Source organism: Myotis nattereri (assembly GCF_964212035.1).
Source record: "Myotis nattereri genome assembly, chromosome: 18".
Classification (NCBI taxonomy): Eukaryota; Metazoa; Chordata; class Mammalia; order Chiroptera; family Vespertilionidae; genus Myotis; species Myotis nattereri.
This window is the reverse complement of record NC_138093.1, coordinates 15,931,030-15,948,100: the sequence shown is the minus strand read 5'-3', so window position 1 is coordinate 15,948,100 and position 17,071 is coordinate 15,931,030. Positions and strand designations below refer to the sequence as shown.

General features: G+C 55.0%; 1 long non-coding RNA gene across 3 annotated transcripts; it reads left to right on the top strand.

The window, feature by feature from the left end:
• Positions 1-725: 725 nt before the first annotated feature.
• Positions 726-16,040, top strand: LOC308534623. 3 transcript variants are annotated; one of them, XR_013997204.1, is made up of 4 exons: positions 726-1,016; positions 13,371-13,488; positions 14,739-14,939; positions 15,729-16,040. It is a non-coding gene; the product is annotated as an uncharacterized lncRNA (long non-coding RNA). The 3 variants fall into 3 exon arrangements; XR_013997206.1 differs by lacking the exon at positions 14,739-14,939 and adding an exon at positions 11,980-12,094 and having other exon boundaries at positions 798-1,016; XR_013997205.1 differs by lacking the exon at positions 14,739-14,939 and having other exon boundaries at positions 798-1,016.
• Positions 16,041-17,071: the final 1,031 nt, after the last annotated feature.

Genomic DNA, 17,071 nt, shown 5'->3' with positions numbered 1-17,071 from the left:
TCCAGCTCTCCAGACACCCGGAGATGGAACAGGGGTGGGGGCCAGGCCTGAGGGATGCAGGCGCACGCAGTAGAGGAAGGAAAGGAAGACCTCCGTGACCGAGTCAAAATCTGCAGGTGTTGCCCGAGCTAATGCCAGCTGGGATCCTCCGGCCTCTCCCACCGGGAACTCTGGTGCTGTGAACAGGTACAAGAGCTGTTCCCGTTTCTGCACGAAGGAAAAGGAAGCCCAGCTTCTATCAGACTCCACGACTCCCAATAGGAGTCCCAAACTTCCAGAATCCCTCACTGTTTGGGGTTGGAAACCAACAAGCAAGGTTTCTGCCCGTCCTGAAAGATTAGGGTCACAGTCGGGGAGGAACCGGAACCCGGGAAGCACAAAGAACATCCTAATGTGAGGAGGCAGGTAGGGATCGTCTCCAATCGTTTGGCTGTCTTTTCCATCTTTGAGTCCTGGTCCTGGTGCAGTGTACCTGGGGCCAAAATGGAACATGTAAGACCTGCAGAAAGAGTGAGCTGCAAACGCAATAGATTGGAGATGGCAGGCGGGTCTTGGAGATGAGTGAGGCAGCAAGAGGTTTGGAATCAGCACACAGACATAATAGTTCCGCCCCGCCCCCACCCCATTCTCCAGGGGTGGGGCGCCCCAATTGCGCGCTCCTGCTCAAACTGGGAAGGGGAGGGGCGGGGCCAGAGGGGCAACCAGGCGGTGACGTCATGCTTGGCGGAGCCAATCAGAGGATGGCCTGGGGAGGGAGCGTGAAAGGATGAATGAAAAGTCCGGAGCCGGAGCGCGCCGGGCCAGAGCCGCGCCAGAGGCTGAGGCGGTCGCTGGGGAGGTGAGGCGCGCTCTTCCCCGCTCGCCTCCGCTCCGCCGAGGCTGAAATTCGGGTGGGTGACCCCGCCCCGGCGCCTGCTGAGCCCTGGCACCCAGGACCAAGGGCCGTGGCGCTCTATGGGCGGGAAGGGCCCGAAAGGACGGCGCCTGAGAGCATGGATGGGCACCTTGGGCTCGATGTAAGTGGCCTGGCCGGCTCGGGGCCGAGAGGGGCGAGCGCCTCGGAATCCAGAGTGCCCGTGCGTCCGCCGCGAGGGGCCGGCCGTGCCCCACGCCTTTCTCGGGGTCCCCGAGACCTCTGGACGATTCTCGTTCCTGATCGAAACCCCCGCCAACCCCCAGAGCACCTCTCCCCTAGGACCCCCGGCCATTTTCACCTCCCCGGGTGGTTTTGGAGCTCTGGATACCATGCCGCTTTTCTGGGGAGTCCTGCAGGGCCTGGGGCTCGGCTCACCTGCCCCGCCCGCCCTGCACTTTCCTTCCCGCACTCCATCGCGGGCGCCGGCCGGGCTCCCTCCCCGGGTAGGTCTCTGCCCTCTCCTCTCCGGGAGAGACTTGCTTGGGAACCCCTGGGTCGCCTCCCACCCCACCCCACCCCACCCCACCGGCCTCCCTCTCTCTGGGTCGCCGGGATTTCCCTGTTTCCTACTGGGGCGCCTTCGGGGGTTTACCCCGGGTTTCGCGGCCCGCTCCCCCGTTAGTCGGCTGCTGGATGCAGCCCTTTCCCACTGCCTTCGCGAGTTGGGAGACGGTGGGGCCGGCCTCACTCCCACTTGGACCCGCTGGGGTCCGGAGGCCTGGCCTCGGCGCCTGTGGTCCTCCCGGCTGGTACGAAAGCCCGCGAGTCCCTCCTTCCCGGGACCCGCGGAGCTCCCGCTTCAGGCCCGAATGGGGAGCGGGAAACGCGGCGTCGGAAGCTTTGGGGGTGGGGGTGGGGGGCGATCCCCGGACTTCGGTGCCACGGCCGTCGTGTCCTTTCCACGCCTTTTTTGGTCTCTGTGGTGTCTGTGTCCCTGGGCCTCCGAGCCTTCGGGTCTCGGACTCCATTCCTCTGTCCGCCCCCCACCTCCCTCCGTGGACCCTCCCTCGGGCGGGCGACCGGGAGCGGCGGCGGCCGGAGGCGGCGTGGGAGCGGCGGCGGCGGCGGCCAGGAGGCGGGGTTGGTTGTTATCTTTGGTTATCTAGCTGTATGAGTGGTGTGGAGTCTTCATAAAGCTAGATAACCGAAAGTAAAAATAACCCCATACACTACGCACGGGGGCCCCGGGGAGCGGCCGCACGGCCGGGGAGGGAGCGGGGGCGGCCCGAGCGAGGGTCCGCAGCCTCGGGGACCCACGGCCGGAGGAGGCGACCAGAGGACCCGGCGGCCCGCCAGCCTCAAGACCGCCCCGGTCCGGGGACGTCCCGCCCTCCGCGCAGGTGGGCGCCGCAGTCCCGTTCACTGGAGCGCGGCCCAGGGACTCGGCGCGCTGAGTTCGGGAGCGGGGAGGGCGTGCGGCTCTCTCGGGCTGGGGCCTTTCCTGGCAGCTTGTGGCTGGTCCGCTGCTGGGGGAGCTGCTCCAGGGGAGGGTCTGTTGAAACCCGGTGGCCGGTTATTCAGGACCGCACCCGGGGCTCCGGCCCAGGCCTCCCCGCTGGGTTCTGGGACAGGTTCCGGCGGCTGCCCCCAGCTGGGGCGGGGTGGGAGCCGAGAACCCGGTGTTGCTTTTTTGGCTTCCTGGAGCCGTGCAGGTCCACCCAGCTTGGCTGGGAGCTGGGAGTGGCAAAGTGGAGATGGGGCTGGAGGTACCGGGTGGTGGTGGGGTTGCTCGAAAGGAGGACAGTGGCTGGGGAGCAGCCTGGGTTCGGGGGCAGTGAGTGCAGCGTATGTCTCAGCTCCCTTGTGTCCATATTCCTTCCTCCCTACAACCCAGGGCCTGAGCCTGATGTCTTGAAAAGCTTCTCATGCCAGCCCTGTCTTCACTGACCAAAGGGTGGAGGTGGGGTCTTTCAGGACACCCCACCTTCCCACTCCATTCTCTCTCTCTCTCTCTCTCTCTCTCTCTCTCTCTCTCTCTCTCTCTCTCTCTCTCTCCTCTCTCTCCTCTCTCTCATCCCCAGGAGCAAATGGCCTTAAAGAGCTCAAACACAAAGGAATTTGTAGCTTAGTGGTTATGCCGCCCAAAGAAAGCAAGGAATTAGATTAATCAGGGTCATTCCTAAAAGAGTCCATTGATCTGGCCTGACCTAAATATTTTAGGCAAAAGGGTGCTTAGGCGCAGTGGAGAGGAGCATGGTCGAGTCATTTGGTAAAATAAAAGTAAATGTGGCCACAGCTAGAAGGAGCCCCCTCTGCATTTATTCTCTCTCCCCCCCACCACCCCACTCCTCCTGGCATTCCAGAACACGGGGCAGGGCAGTGAGGAGTAAACAGAGGTCAGGCGAGCTGGACAAAACGACTTTGTACAACTCCAGCTTCCCGTGTAAATTTACATTTTCCTCCCAGGAACTGATTTTGAAGGTAGAAAATTATTACTCGATTATATATTATGTGGGAGAAATATTGGGGGTTCCAAACTGAAACTCTGGTGCTTTAGAGAGCCTAGAGTACGTGTTTTCTTCCTTCAGAGCAGCGGTTCTCAACCTGTGGGTCGCGACCCCTTTGGCGGTCGAACGACCCTTCCACAGGGGTCGCCTAAGACCATCCTGCATATCAGATATTGACATGACGATTCATAACAGTAGCAACATGACAGTTATGAAGTAGCAACGAAAATAATTTTATGGTTGGGTCACAACATGAGGAACTGTATTTAAAGGGCCAGAAGGTTGAGAACCACTGCTTCAGAGGATTGGAGAAAGGGGGGATTAATGGCTTCTTGCTTTCTTAGCTGTTTGGAATTTGGGGGGTCTTGTTTTTTGAGGGTGGCGGTTGGAGATAGGGTTAGGGAGAAAGGGAGCAGGTTTGGAGGAGGGACTGATACTCCTTAATACCACACTATACTTTCAGGTAACAGTGCTCTGCCTATGCCTCTGGCTTTGCTCCTCCAACCTTGTGTGGTAGCTGTTCTTAATCCCATTTTACAGATGAGGAGCCACAGGCTCAAATGAGGTGCTATGCCACTCATTGGTCTTAAACCCACTTGCCTGTGAGAGGATCTGGAGAGGGTGGGGCAGGGAGACTGAGATGGGGATGAGCTGAGGAGGGAAGAGGGAAGGTCTGTGCAGATGCAAGCCTGGTGGTGACCATGGGCTGAAGGGAGTTGGCATCTGATAAGATGCCAAGAAAGAAAAGCCGCCCACCCCCCACCCCGCTTTTTTAACTTCTCATGTAGTATGGTTTGAAAATGTGGACTTGGGATCTAGTGAGGCTCATCCACATGAGACTTAGAACCTGTATTATTTAAGCACAGTGGGTTTAGGTTATGATCCTTGTGTCCCATTAGCACACATTTGACCACAGAATCCCCAAAAGAGAATAGGTAGCCCAAGGGAACTGCTGGTGGGTTGAGGGTTTACATTCTACAAAACAGGTGTTGCAGTGGAAAGGGGGAACAGAGGCCAGAAGGATGTCGGGGTGAGGGTTTGTGTCTGCTTTATGTGTGCCTGCAGGTGTGTTGGTGGGGTTGTCTGAATGATGGGTGATTGCTTGTGAGCTGTGTGTGTCTGCATATGAGGGTGAGATACTGACTGGTGTGTGGCCTCGTGTGAGTTTGGATGTGTGTGATCCATGGTGGGCAGGAAGCTCCACTGTGAGATGAGAATGCCTGGCTATGTACAGGTGTAAAACCACCAGAGGAACAGACCCTCTAAGGCGGGGGTGGGGTGGGGGTGGGGGGGGAGTGGATTTACCAAATGCAGACATCACAGTGATCACTGAGTCCTTCCCCAAACTTTATGCAAAATAGCACCTCCTCCAGTTGAACCCAAGATGAGAACTGATGGAATGGGGTGTACAAAAGCTGACTTGAAAGGGGCTGGGAAGGGCCTCACCAGTTACCAGTTAGGAAATTTCTCCCTTTGTATCATAATGCCTTTGTCTGTGTTCAAGAATATTTAGTTCTGTTCTTCAAATCTTGCAATATCCATTTATTCCTACTGGAAATCAAATTCTAAGCTGGTTTCTTTATCCATCTCTGTCCTCAGCTCTTTATCCCCAAACCGTCCTATTGAATTCTGAGTCCAGGAGTTCAAAGGCAATTTCTTCCTAAGCATCTGACTCAAGTTTTGCATGATCACTCATATCCTCATCCTGGGACAATTCCCCCCCCCCCGCCCCCAAATTCTAGACATTGAAAGGGCCTTGTTGAAACGTCCTTCCACAATCATCACAATCAGCAAGCCTGAGGAGGGACAGAAATAGAAATAGCAAATGTGACTAATCCAGATTCTGTCTTCAGGAGCCATGACTTACACAGATCGCTGAGCCTCAGCTGGATGTTTGTATAATGGGGATGAGAATGTATATACTTGGGCTGATACATGGAGCAAATGGAGAATTCTATATGGAAGATCATATAATATGCTATGATGCCCACGGGTAGAGAGTAATTCTTCCACGGCAGAAGGGTTAAAGGCTACAGTTTGGGACGACTCTTTGAAAGCCTATGATTGATCTCAGAATGCAAAGAGGACAGCTCTTTGGCATATTCTTGTCTGAGGAGCTCAAAGCATTTAAACTTGAGGAAGTTTATTTTGCTTTTATAGCTTTGGGAGTCAAGGAAGGACTCCTAGGGCCTGTGTGGGCAATGTCTAAAGCTTGGGCAGAGGATCAACAACAGTCGTTGGGAAGCCTGTTAAGGGAAGAGGCTGGAGTCCACATGGCAGAGTGGCCATTGTGTTTTTCTCCTTAATGGATCTTACCACTTGTTTGTAAGAGTATTTGAGATTGGTAAACTGACTTATGTAGACAGAGAAATAAGTGACAATTCCAAGTTTTTCCATTAAGCTTCTAGAGTTACTAAAAACACAGTTTATTAAATTAAAGGATCAGTTAGGTAGTAGGTATAATTAACAAACCAAGTAGAGACTCCCAACTGAATTCCCCAAATTGGTAACCCACCAGAGAAGCATCAGCAGCCCCACCACCCCCGCCCCCATTCTCCATCTGCAAGTCCTTCTTGGAGTCTGCTCTTTCCAAGGGTTGGGAGTTGGAATGCTGATACTTATTTCTTTACCTCCTTCCCGGCCCGATGTTCTGGGGACAGGCTGGCCTTTCCACCTCTTCCCTTTGCTGTTGAGATCTCAGAGCTGGAGGTGTGGCACTCTCTCACTCAGAAGCAGGGTATGCCAACTTCCCTAGGAGAGAAGAGATTTTAGGTTAATGATTTAAAGTCTTTGGAGGGAAAGAAGAGACACAACTATAAAAATATTCTTGGAGCTTTGAGGAGCATGAGGAGTAGGGCTATGGCAGGTAAAGGTGAGTGGGTGCGTATTGACATAGGAGAGAGGTGAGAGAAAAGGGGAACCCTTCTTTGCCACCCAGGCTCTGCCAGGACTCAGAGTGATACCCCGCCTTCTCCTGCCCTAATCCCCCATTAAGGCTGCTCTGAATTTGTTATGACAGCAGCTGAAGGCAGCTGAATTGCTGTTTGCTGAGTCTGCTAATTGGGCTGAAGGGTTGGGATCTGGACACTGAAAGAGACCATTGTTGCTGTTTACCTTCCACAACTGCCTCCCTGGGGACCTTCGGGGTGAAGGGGAGCAGCACGCCCTTATGTTCATCGCACCCATTCCTGTCTCTGCTCAGGGACTGGGGTGGGGAGACAGTTCCTCTCATTGCCTTGGGGTGGTTTGGGCTTTCACAGCTCAGAGGAGACAAGCCCACCACCTGAGTTGGTCTCCAGGCCAATGGGAGCCCTAAGAGAGGAGTCACGTCTTCTTCCCCGTTCATTCCTTTTTCAGGGGCCTTGCTCTGCCTCTTCCGCCACCAGAGCAGGCTTAACCCCTGCTCTCTCCCAAGACAGAGATTCTCAACTTGGTTGCATACTAAAATCACCGGGGGAGCTTTTTAAAAAGTACTGATGTTTGGGCTCAGCTCCAGACCAGAGAAGTCAGAGCATCTGGGAATGAGGCTGAGGCCCCCCAGTATTGTATAAAAACCCCCTCGAAGTTTCTAATGTGAACTAGGGTTAAGAACCACTGATATACTAGTAGGCTTCTCTTTCTGCCTGTGAGACACGCACACACGCGCGCTCTCTATTTCCCATCTTCTCTACCTTTCCCCTCAAGCTCCTGGTACCTGTTATACTACTGAACAGATTGTGTACCTTCCTCATCTTTATTAGTAAATTCCTTGTAGGAGCCTTAGAATTTAGGATGGAGCTTCGAAGTCTGTACCCTGTCAATTACTTCTACCTGAACTCTTCCCCAAGGGCAGGAACTATGGTTCCATCTCCTTGTAAATTTCTAGATAGGATCCAGATGAGGAGTGAGATAATCCTGGACACTTTAGTCCAGTGGTTCTCAACCTTCTGGCCCTTTAAATACATTTCCTCATGGTGTGACCCAACCATACAATTATTTTCGTTGCTACTTCATAACTGTCATGTTGCTGCTGTGATGAATCATAATGTAAATATCTGATATGCAGGATGGTCTTAGGCGACCCCTGTGAAAGGGTCGTTCGACCGCCAAAGGGGTCGCGACCCACAGGTTGAGAACCGATGCTTTAGTCATTAGGGATGGAGAGGTGGGAGGTTCAGAGTTTCCATGACTTTTGTGCCCTTTCTTCCCAAAGTAGTATTGGCAAGCTGGAGATCTTCAGATAGGAGAAACTTTTTTCAGGAATACATTTACTCCTTTCCTTACTGTTTCCGGGTGTTTCTGCTTTTTTTCCCTCCTTTTAACTCCTCACCTGGGGTGGATGGGTGCCCCACCACCCTCCCACCCGCTGTCATCCACTCGTGCATCAGAGCCGCCTCCAGCACCACGGACAGCTCCCTGGCTGGTGAGTGAGATGGCTGTGGTTGACCCCTGTTGAGAGGGTTAGGAGGGAGTCCTGTCTGCATGAGCAGATATGAGACTCTAGCTTTTTTAATGTGTGGGATGTGTTTTCAGGCAGCTTTGGAGTTTCAGGGAGAAGAAAAGGCTGAGGGTAGTTGGCATTCCATCTCCAGGAAGTAGGGTTTGTCTACGTTGGGGAGTCTGAATGGCAGGGACTGCTCTAGCAGTAAGAAGGACGAGAGTTAGATTTCAGGAAGGATTTAACCTAAGTTCCTGTAAGATATAGAGTGAACTGGTCAGGTAGAGTTAAACTGAGCTTTAGATGTCATCAGTCCTATATCCCTCATTTTACAGATCCCCAGAGAATGGAAGAGGTGTGACCAACTCTGCTGGTTAGTGGAAATGCCAGTTCCTGCCAATGCAGGCTACTGAATTCAGCCTGGCCCACCTATTGTGTCTGATGCCTCCCTTGGGGGTCTCCCTGCTTGAGTTGGATGGAACTGTCCTAAAGCTGGTAGAGAGAGTTCACAGGTTGCCCCTGACAAAAAAGAACAGGATGCACATCTGGGCATATGAGATGTCCACACAAGCCAGGAAGGGGTGCAGCTGACTACCATCTCTGTGTGAGAGGCTTGGAGGGGTAGGCACAGGGGAAGGCATACCTAGCAGTAGCTGGCAAGCCCATGAGAGAAAAGACACAGTGGCAGCCATCTGCCAGGGCACAAAGACCAGTGGATGGCCACAGGATTCTCCAGAGGCCAGCAAGAGTCACGCAAACTGGAACAGGGCCTGGGAAAGGCCCTTCTGTGTGCTCCAGCCTGCTCCCCCAACATCGTGAGCCGAGAAACAAAGGGGCCATTCTCTCTAGGATTTGATGGCGCCATCTCCGGCTGGCAGTGCCAGGTGGTGGGGGCACCAGGGGGTGTCAATCTATTATCCCCCCCCCAACTCCTAGGTCCTCTGGGGCTGGATGTTGGGGAGGTGGGTGTTTCATGCTATGTTGCTATGGCAACCTCTCCAACCCTCACCTTCTACAGCACAAAGAGAGACAGCTTTTACCCCCCACTCCCAGGAAGAACCTGGGTCTGGTTGGGAATCTTCCCTTGGGAATCCTCTTTCTGATGCACAGCCATGATGTGCATAAGCATCACCTTTTTTCAGCACCTGGAGCTGAAGGGTGGGAAGCTGGCATGTCAGAGTCTCTGGGCAAAGCTGTGCAAGTGAGCAGGAATCCTTTGTACTGAACCCTCTCTCCCCGCCCAAGCTCTCCGGTCCCTTACCTACAGCCAAGGCCATCCCAGGCCTTCTCAGCTGAAGCAATGGGGCCTTCGTGTATTCTCAGCCAGAAGGGAGGGCGGAATACCCCACTACCCCAGCAAGCCTCCAGGCTGTGGGAACAAAGAGGAGGGGGTCATTTCTGCCATCTTCCATCTGCACCTTTCCGCCATTACTCATTAGGCATTCTGCCCCCTCCTTCCGCTCGTTAAGCCTTATTTGCATAGATTTGCATAATACAACTCATTTGCATTCCAGGAGGCTTGTGGTAGGAGCCAGGAAAAAGGGGGAGGAGGGTGAAGGAGAGAAAAGGGGAGAGATTTTGTTTTCATCAAAGTGTGTGTGGAGTGGGGGGAAGTGGCAGGAAGAAGACAGAAATAAAAACTCACACTACTTTCTTTCTTCCCTTCTGCCCTCCCTCCCAAGCTGGACTCAAATGTCCGAGAGATGCCAAGGGGCCGGCTTTTCTGTCCTTTTTTGTCTCGCTTCCTCCGGTCTTGGCTCCCCAGCCTGGCCCCCCACCTTGTTGGGCTCAGGCTTCAGAAAGAAAGAGGCAGGGGTAGGACACGAGGCTGTGGGAACGGAAGCAGAGGGAGGCCGCCATCTTAGGTGCCTGGCGCCTGGGAACCGGCCTCCCTGACAGGTGCAGGCCGAGAGCCAGCCCTGGACGGTGGACACGAGGGAGGTGAGATTATACGAAGGACTTCCTGCATGATCAGGAGCGTTGAGTCTTCCTGTGAGTGGAATTGGGAAGAGAGGCTGGGAGAGAAGGAAGGAGGGAGAGATGAGGCAGGGCAGCCCCAGAAGAGATGGGAGCCTCACACAGGAAGGAACAGGGTGGGAGAGAGGCCTCTCTGCTTGGTCTGGTTCCAGACACCCCTCGAATGACCCCTTGGGAGGACCGTGGGTCGTGTAAAAAGTACTGGAGGAATCAGAACGAGGCATCAGCAGCAGGAGGAGAATTACCCTCCTGTGTGACAGGCAGGATCACTTGCCAGTTTGAGGGTCTCTCTGGGGCCTGTGAAGGCCGCTGTGTCCTTGACGTGAAGCTCCACGTCTCCCCTCGGCCCAGCAGCCTGGCTTCCACCTTCATGACTCTGGTGAAACTGCGCCTCTGGGGCACTCAGCCTCCTCAGCTGGGCCAACAGCCCGGCTCAGGCCTGGTGGACTCTAGCCGGTCTTTTCCTTTGGCCTTTGGTTCTTCTCTTATGTCCCTGATTATTCTTTCTGGGTTGTTCCTCCAGTCCTCCCGGTCAACCAATTCTCCAGCCAAAAGGGCTCCCCAAGGTTCAGCTGTGAGGATTTTCTCCTCCTCTCTTCTCACTGTCAATTCACTTTGATCACTTCAGCCATCATTCCTGGAGGGGGCGAAAGATGAGTGATGGAAGATAAAGGAGATAGAGGGTATGGGAGGTGCCAGTCTAAGGAGTTTGAGGAAGTGGGTGGTGGAGAATAGAGAGTACACTTGAAAGCAAGGAGGTAGGGGAGAGCCTGGGACGTTAGGGAGCCTGGGCTAGGAGGAGGTAGGAGATGGAGGTACAAGGGTGATTATTAAGAGCCTACGTGCTCCACCGAGAAGGCTGGACTGGATGGGGGTGCTGGGAAATTAGCTGACATACTCAGAGATGCTGGGTGCAGGGTGTGGCTGGGAAGCAGCCTATAACCACTCCCAGGAGGGGCGAGGACACCCCATCTATCTGCCCACGGAGCCCAGCACCCAACCAGACACTTAACTAGCTCTCAGCTAGTTCAGGCCAAATGAAGGAACATATGAGAAGCCTGGAAGCTGCTTCCGGAAAGGTCTCTGCTTCTTCCGCACTAGAATGTCCATCATCATCCCCCCTACACCCCCCACCACACACGCACACATACATGCACACGGGCTTGGGGAGCTCTCTGGAGAGAGGTGGGGAAGCCAAGATCGGTCCCCAGCACAGTGAGTGCCCGGAGGTCAGGACAGGGGGTGGGCTGCTGGGGACTGGAGTGAAGAACAGAGAAGTAGGTTTCAGTCCTGGAAACTTCTGGAAGAGGGAGTACAGAAAGGGGAAGGGGTATCCAGGGCTGGCCCAAGGCTCTGAGGGGATTCTTCCCGGAGAAAGGGGGCGAGAGGCCTGGGACAGCTGAGGCGCTGATGATCAGCCTGTTGCTGGGCACTGAGGTGGAATGTAAGCGGGAATGCTGGCTCCTGCCCCTCCCCCAGGCCCAGCCTCTGCACAAAGCCCTCTCTGTGAGTGGCCCTGTCAGGTGAGGGGGCTTAGCTCCCCGGGGGCCCTTTGGGGGTGCAGTGGAATGGGCTGGAGAAGGGAAGGCCTGAGGGGTGGCCTCAAGCTTTAACGGGGTCCAGGAAGGAAAAAGAACCTGAGAGCTGGCCATGGTCTCACAGGCGCAGTGGAGTCATTCCCAGACAGGCGCCTGTTCATGCTCCAGTCAGAGCCCACAAGTCCCGCCCCCCCTTCCCCGCTCTTGCCAGTTGAAACCCCCAGTCCTGCCTGTCTCTTCCCCAGCCCACACATGCTTCTGAGGCTGACTCCACTCTGAGCCTCTCATCTTCCCCACGTAGGGACTGTTTCAGTCCCTTCCTTCTCCTGTGCAGGGCTCCCCCTCCAGGGAGAGCCTATGGGAGGCTGGAAAAGCAAGATTGACCAGAGCTAAAAAGGAGTCCCCAGCCCTGGCTGGTGGCTCGGTCGGTGGGAGCATCATCCTGTATACCGAAAGGTCTCAGGTTTGATCCCTGGTCGGGTTGCTTACAAGAAGCAACCAATCTCTCTCTCTCTCTCTCTCTCTCTCTCTCTCTCTCTCTCTCTCTCTCTCAACATATCCTCAGGTGCGGATTAAAAAAAACACACAAAAGGACTCAGTTTCCACACCCAATCTTGTCCTCCCCAAAGAGGCTTTCCCCTTGCAGCCTGTGTCACTGATTGCTAATCTGAACTGTCCTTACAGGTGCCCCAACCAGGGATCAACCTGAAACTTGGGCATGTGCCCTGACCGGGAATCGAACCTGCAACCCTTTGATGCATGGGACATTGCTCCAATCAACTGAGCCACACCAGCCAGGGCAAGGAGGTTTTGCTTTTTGACTCAAATCAGACAGGAGAGCCACATTCTGGCTCTCCATTACTAGCGGGTACCTTAGACAAGTCACCTGATGTCCCTAACTTAGTTCCACAGTTCTGCGGGCCAGATGGGGAGGAGTGGATGAGAGTTTTGTAAGGCTGTGTGCAGATGTCTAGTGTGGATTTTAAATGCTGAGGGGCCACGGCAGGTAGGTGAGGATCATCAGGGAAGGCTTCCAGGGTTTGGAAACGAGGGCATGGGTCGCTGGGTGCAGCTTGTGGCGAAGGGCACTGGACTGGCTGGAGTGCTCAAGCGGGCGAGCATCTTGCTAAGCCTGGTTTGGGAGGCACATTTGTAACAACGGGTGGTAGACTCCTTGACCTCAGCTTCTTTCATCCGCAGGAAGGACTCCCCCTGGCCCTGTGTAAAGACTGTCCTGGGAGGGGACGGGGCAGTGAAGCTCAGTTCCCCCATTGCCCTGACCTGCTCCGCTCCCTCCCTGCAGCCCATGTCTCAGCTCACCAGAGGGAGCAGGCCAGACTCTGTGGCCTCCCCTGAATGTGTGCAACAGGGTGTCTCCAAGCCTTGCCACTTAGGACCCTCACAAGTCCCTGATCTTGTGGTTCCTCAGCATTTCCAGGAGTGAGCTAAATTCAGAACAGTTAGATCCCTCAGCCCATGGTCCAGGGAGACTTCACGCAGGAGGGGCTTTTGTCTCTAAGCAGTCATTCCTTGTACAAGCCAAGAGCTGGGAGGAGGACTGGTTTTGGCATCATCCCCCACAGATAGCAGTGGGGCCTTTCGTCCTGGAGGGAAGGAGCAGGCGGAGGCTGGCATATGGAGGGGAGTCCTGGGCACAGGGGACATGAGCTTCACCCGGCTGGGGCTACCTTCTGCTGGGTTCATCCATCTGGCACCAGCTGGCTTCCCCACGCTGCCCTGCAACCAACCAGACTCCTGCTGTTGCCATGGCAATTGGCTGCCATGGTATACTCAGGGCACTACCTCATATCTGGATTTTCCCATAGGTTCCTGGAGGAGGGGAGATAGGTCTTCAGGGATGGAGCCCTTCCTCCTAATATTTATCCAATAGGAATCCATGTTAATATATGATTTCTTAAAATTAGCCCAAATGGAGGCTTCCTGTATGTCAGGTTCTGTGCTAAATATTCCCAATGTGGTATTTAATCTGGCTAGGAAAGCAATGAGGAGGTAAAATTTAAGAGGTTCCCACCCAATTTCCTGTTTCTATGACAGACTTTTCTCTTTCCAACCAGGAAATTCTATGATCTTGCTTATTCCTATCTTGGGAAGTCCTTCCCAATGTCTAACCAAGATCCAGACTGCCGATGCACCAGTTCCTTGACCCTTGGCTTGACTTGACTGATTTGAAAGGTAAGGAAGAAACTGCCACCTGCTTCAGTCGCTTGTTTGGGCCTCCTGGATCCAGCTGTTGGGATCGGGAAACTGAGATTTGGTTAGCTTGGTGAGAGGTCCAAGCGCCCCTTAAAGACTTGGGGGCCCCAAGTCTAAAACCTTTGTGTAGAGAAGGAGCATCTATGTCACCAAATCCTTGGAAATTTCCCTTCCTTGCCCCCATGTTCACCCAAAGAAGCAAGAGCCAGAGGCCCTGGGAAAGTGATAGTCTCCCCGGGTTCGGGGGTGTGGGGGCCTTCGGAAGGCACACTCCGTCTCTTGCCATTGGGAGGTTCCAACGGGGCCCCTGGGAGATCCTGGGATGGTGAGAGTTTGCCCCCCTCTTTGGACTCCAGCAGAAAGTAGAGAGTGGTCACCTTGGCCTGAAGGGCATCTGCAATGGCCCGAGCAGGGCCAGCTTTGCTGAGGGAATCCGGGAGGAGGAGCAGGTGGGGAGAAAAAGTCCTTTCTCAGCTGAGGAGGAGTGGGCTGGCAGGGAGGGGCTGGGGATAATTTATGGTATCATTGTTCCTCACCCCACTTCCCCAGCTCCCACCTTCTTCCCAGACCCCTGCTCCGTACTGTTGCTAGGAGATGCTGGCTCAGTCTGGGGCTGGGCGGGTGGAACAGGTGGAAACTGTTCCATCTGGACTCCTCCTCCTCTTTTGGGGGTGGGGAGTGGGAGGGCCTTTGTAGAGCTTCATCCACCACCCTTTCCGAGGCCCTGACAGGCACCAGTCTCTGCTGTTCCCCCCAGTCCAGCCAACCTGGTGCTGGGAGGGCTCCCAGGCAGCCCAAGGATCTGGAGCAAGGAATAGGGAAGGGAGCTGTGGAGGGAGAGGCAGAAGGACTTAGTTGGGGCACTGAGGATCAGCTGGCTCCCCGGGGCCTCTGGGAGCTAGCCCTGGCCCAGAAAGGGCCAGGAGGAGTCAGGAGTGCAGGCCTCAAGGAGCCCAGGTTTGAGGAAGACCAAGTCCTTACCTCTGGGGAGTTTCCAATATCATGGGTGAGGCAGATCTCCCATCCCCACCCCTCCAGAGTATGGTCAAGGTCAAGGTTAGGGACCTGGGGTGGGGCCTGGGGAGGGAAGGAGAAGGGGAAGCAGGGAGGAGGGAAGTAAGTTTGGAAAGTCTGAGTCTGGGGAGGAGGAAGGTGACACGGATCAGATCCGATGGGGCAGTGTCAGGCATGGCTCAGATTCCTTCCTCTTTCTGAAACTCCCTCCTCAGGTTTTAAAGCCCTTGGAGAAGTGAACTGTGGGGCCTCCAAGCTGCTGGCTCCCCCAGATGGGGCAGGAAAGGACTGACCCCCACAGCTGTGCGTCGGACTCCTGGTTTCTGTGCAGCCCCTCATTGGACCCTTTCCCGGGCACAGCTCCCCACACCCCAGGAAGGAAGGAACTGGCCTTGACCAGGCACCTACTTGCCTGTGTAAGCCCTTTCTTAGCTGTTATCTCGGTTCATCTTCCAAAAGTCCTGAAAACTGGGCGATGTCGTCCCCACTTTACAAAGGCGGATCGAAGCCCAAGAAAGACATGCTCCCCAGAGTCGAGGGACCAGCAAGTTGGGCTGGGCTTTGAGGGGCGTTGGGGATCCCCAAGCATATGCTGTCTCCCTCCCTTCCTGTGCTGACTTCCAGGAGAGCTACTCCAAACACAGGGAGGGATGCGGAGAGAGGAGCAGACAGGCATGAGGAGCCAGGAGGGGAGCAAGGCCGGTGGGGGGGGGGGGGGGGCGCGCCTGGGACAGACTTCACACGTTCTCAGGGGAGGAATGAGACCTGCTTCTTAGGTGCGGGGCTGAAGTCTGAGGGACGCTAAAACGTTGCTTGCGGGCTGAAGACAGGGCTGGGGAAGACGCCACAGGGGCTGCGGAGCCACCCAAATCCTCCCAGGTTGGTCCCAGGCCATGCTCCCTGCCTTCCTGAAGCAAGGCCGCCGGCCTCCACCTCGTCTCTCACCTGCTTGGCATCTGAGTCTCCACCCTGGCATCCCCTGTGCCCCATGGCCCTGGGTGGAGCCCCTAAAAGAGGTGCCTAGAGTCAGCCACTGCCATGGTGGCCCCTTTGCCAGGGGACCCTCCCAACCCTTCCCTCCCCTGATGGAGGAGAAGCCTTTTCGGGCCACTGGACACTCTCCATGGAAGTTTGTCCTCTGCCTCTGGCTCAGGTCTCCATCCAAACAGAACCCCTTTCACTCTTGACATTTTTTTTCTTTTCAGACCAAAAAGGAGAGCCTGCTTCACCAGTTGGCCTGGGTTTCCCCTAAGAAGCCTTCCTGGATTGACTGAAAGATGAGGCTAAATTCTACTAAGTTGACTGCCTCCTCCAAGAAGCCTTTGAGGGGGATGGAAGTGGGGAGGCCCCAGCCTCCAGCCCGCACAGCCCACTGCACCCGGAGCCCCTGGAATAAGACTTGGCTTCGCCCTTGCTCCCGCCCCGTCCCATCCCGGTTCCTCCTGTGTCGTCTGAGCTGAGATTCCTCTGAGATGGAAGTCCCACCTCCCGTCTAATAAAGACTCCTGACTCCTGAACAGCAGCCGTGGATGCCCCTGTACAGGGTTTTTGGGGGAGGGATGAATGAGAGGAGTGCCGTCCTGGGCTCCCTCTAGGAGACCAATGCTAGAAGCCACCACTGCAACAGGAGGAGGAGGCCTCACTAAGACAGAACCCCATGGTGGGGCAGGGGGTGGGGGGAGCAGCCGCCCAGGGGTCCTGGGAACACCCAGGGTCTGGTCAGGCCCAACTCAGCAATGGGCTGAAGCTCCCAGCCAAGAAGGCCCCTCAATATCATCCCAAGAACCAAGAGAACGGGAGGTGGGTTGCTCCCCCAGAGTGCCTGTGTGGGAGGTCCCTGGGTGGGCCTCTGTCTCCTCCATGAAGTGTCCCTTCCTCAGGTATGTCCTCCTGGCTTGGAACAGACCACAAAGAGAGAGCACCCCTGTGCCACCTCCCACCCTACCCCCCCTCCCCAACTCCTGCTTCCTCCTTCAGCAGTGATGAAAGGGAATGAATATGTCTGTCAAGAGGAATTCAGGTTAGAGAGCAGGCAGGACTTTTCAGTAAGATCTTGGGAGGGCAGCTCCGGGGGCCGGGGAACCATGTCAAGAGGCTGGGACTGTGCTCTTGATCCCATCATTTCCCCCACAGGCTTCTCCAAGAGACAGTCCTCCTCTCACTCTCAGCTCCTGCTGGGAAGCGTTAGCAGAGTCCACTGCCAGCACCTTTTAAGCTCTCCATCATCCTCTAAAAAGTCCTTCCTCTCGCCCTGGCTGGCCAGTGTGGCTCGGTTGGTTGGGCATCATCCTGTGCACTGTAAGGTTGCCGGTTCGATTCCTGGTCAGGGCACATGCCCAGGTTTTGGCTTGATCCCTGGTAGGTTGTCTTCAGGAGGCAGCCACCCCATGTTTTGCTCTCACATCAATGTTTCTCTCCCTTTCTCTCTAAAAAGAAAAAAAAAAATCAATAAAAACTCTTTAAAAAATAATAAAAAGTCCTTCCTCTCATCTAATGGAACAATGCCTCCATGGAAAAATAGTCTGAATCCTGGAATTTTTCTAAATAA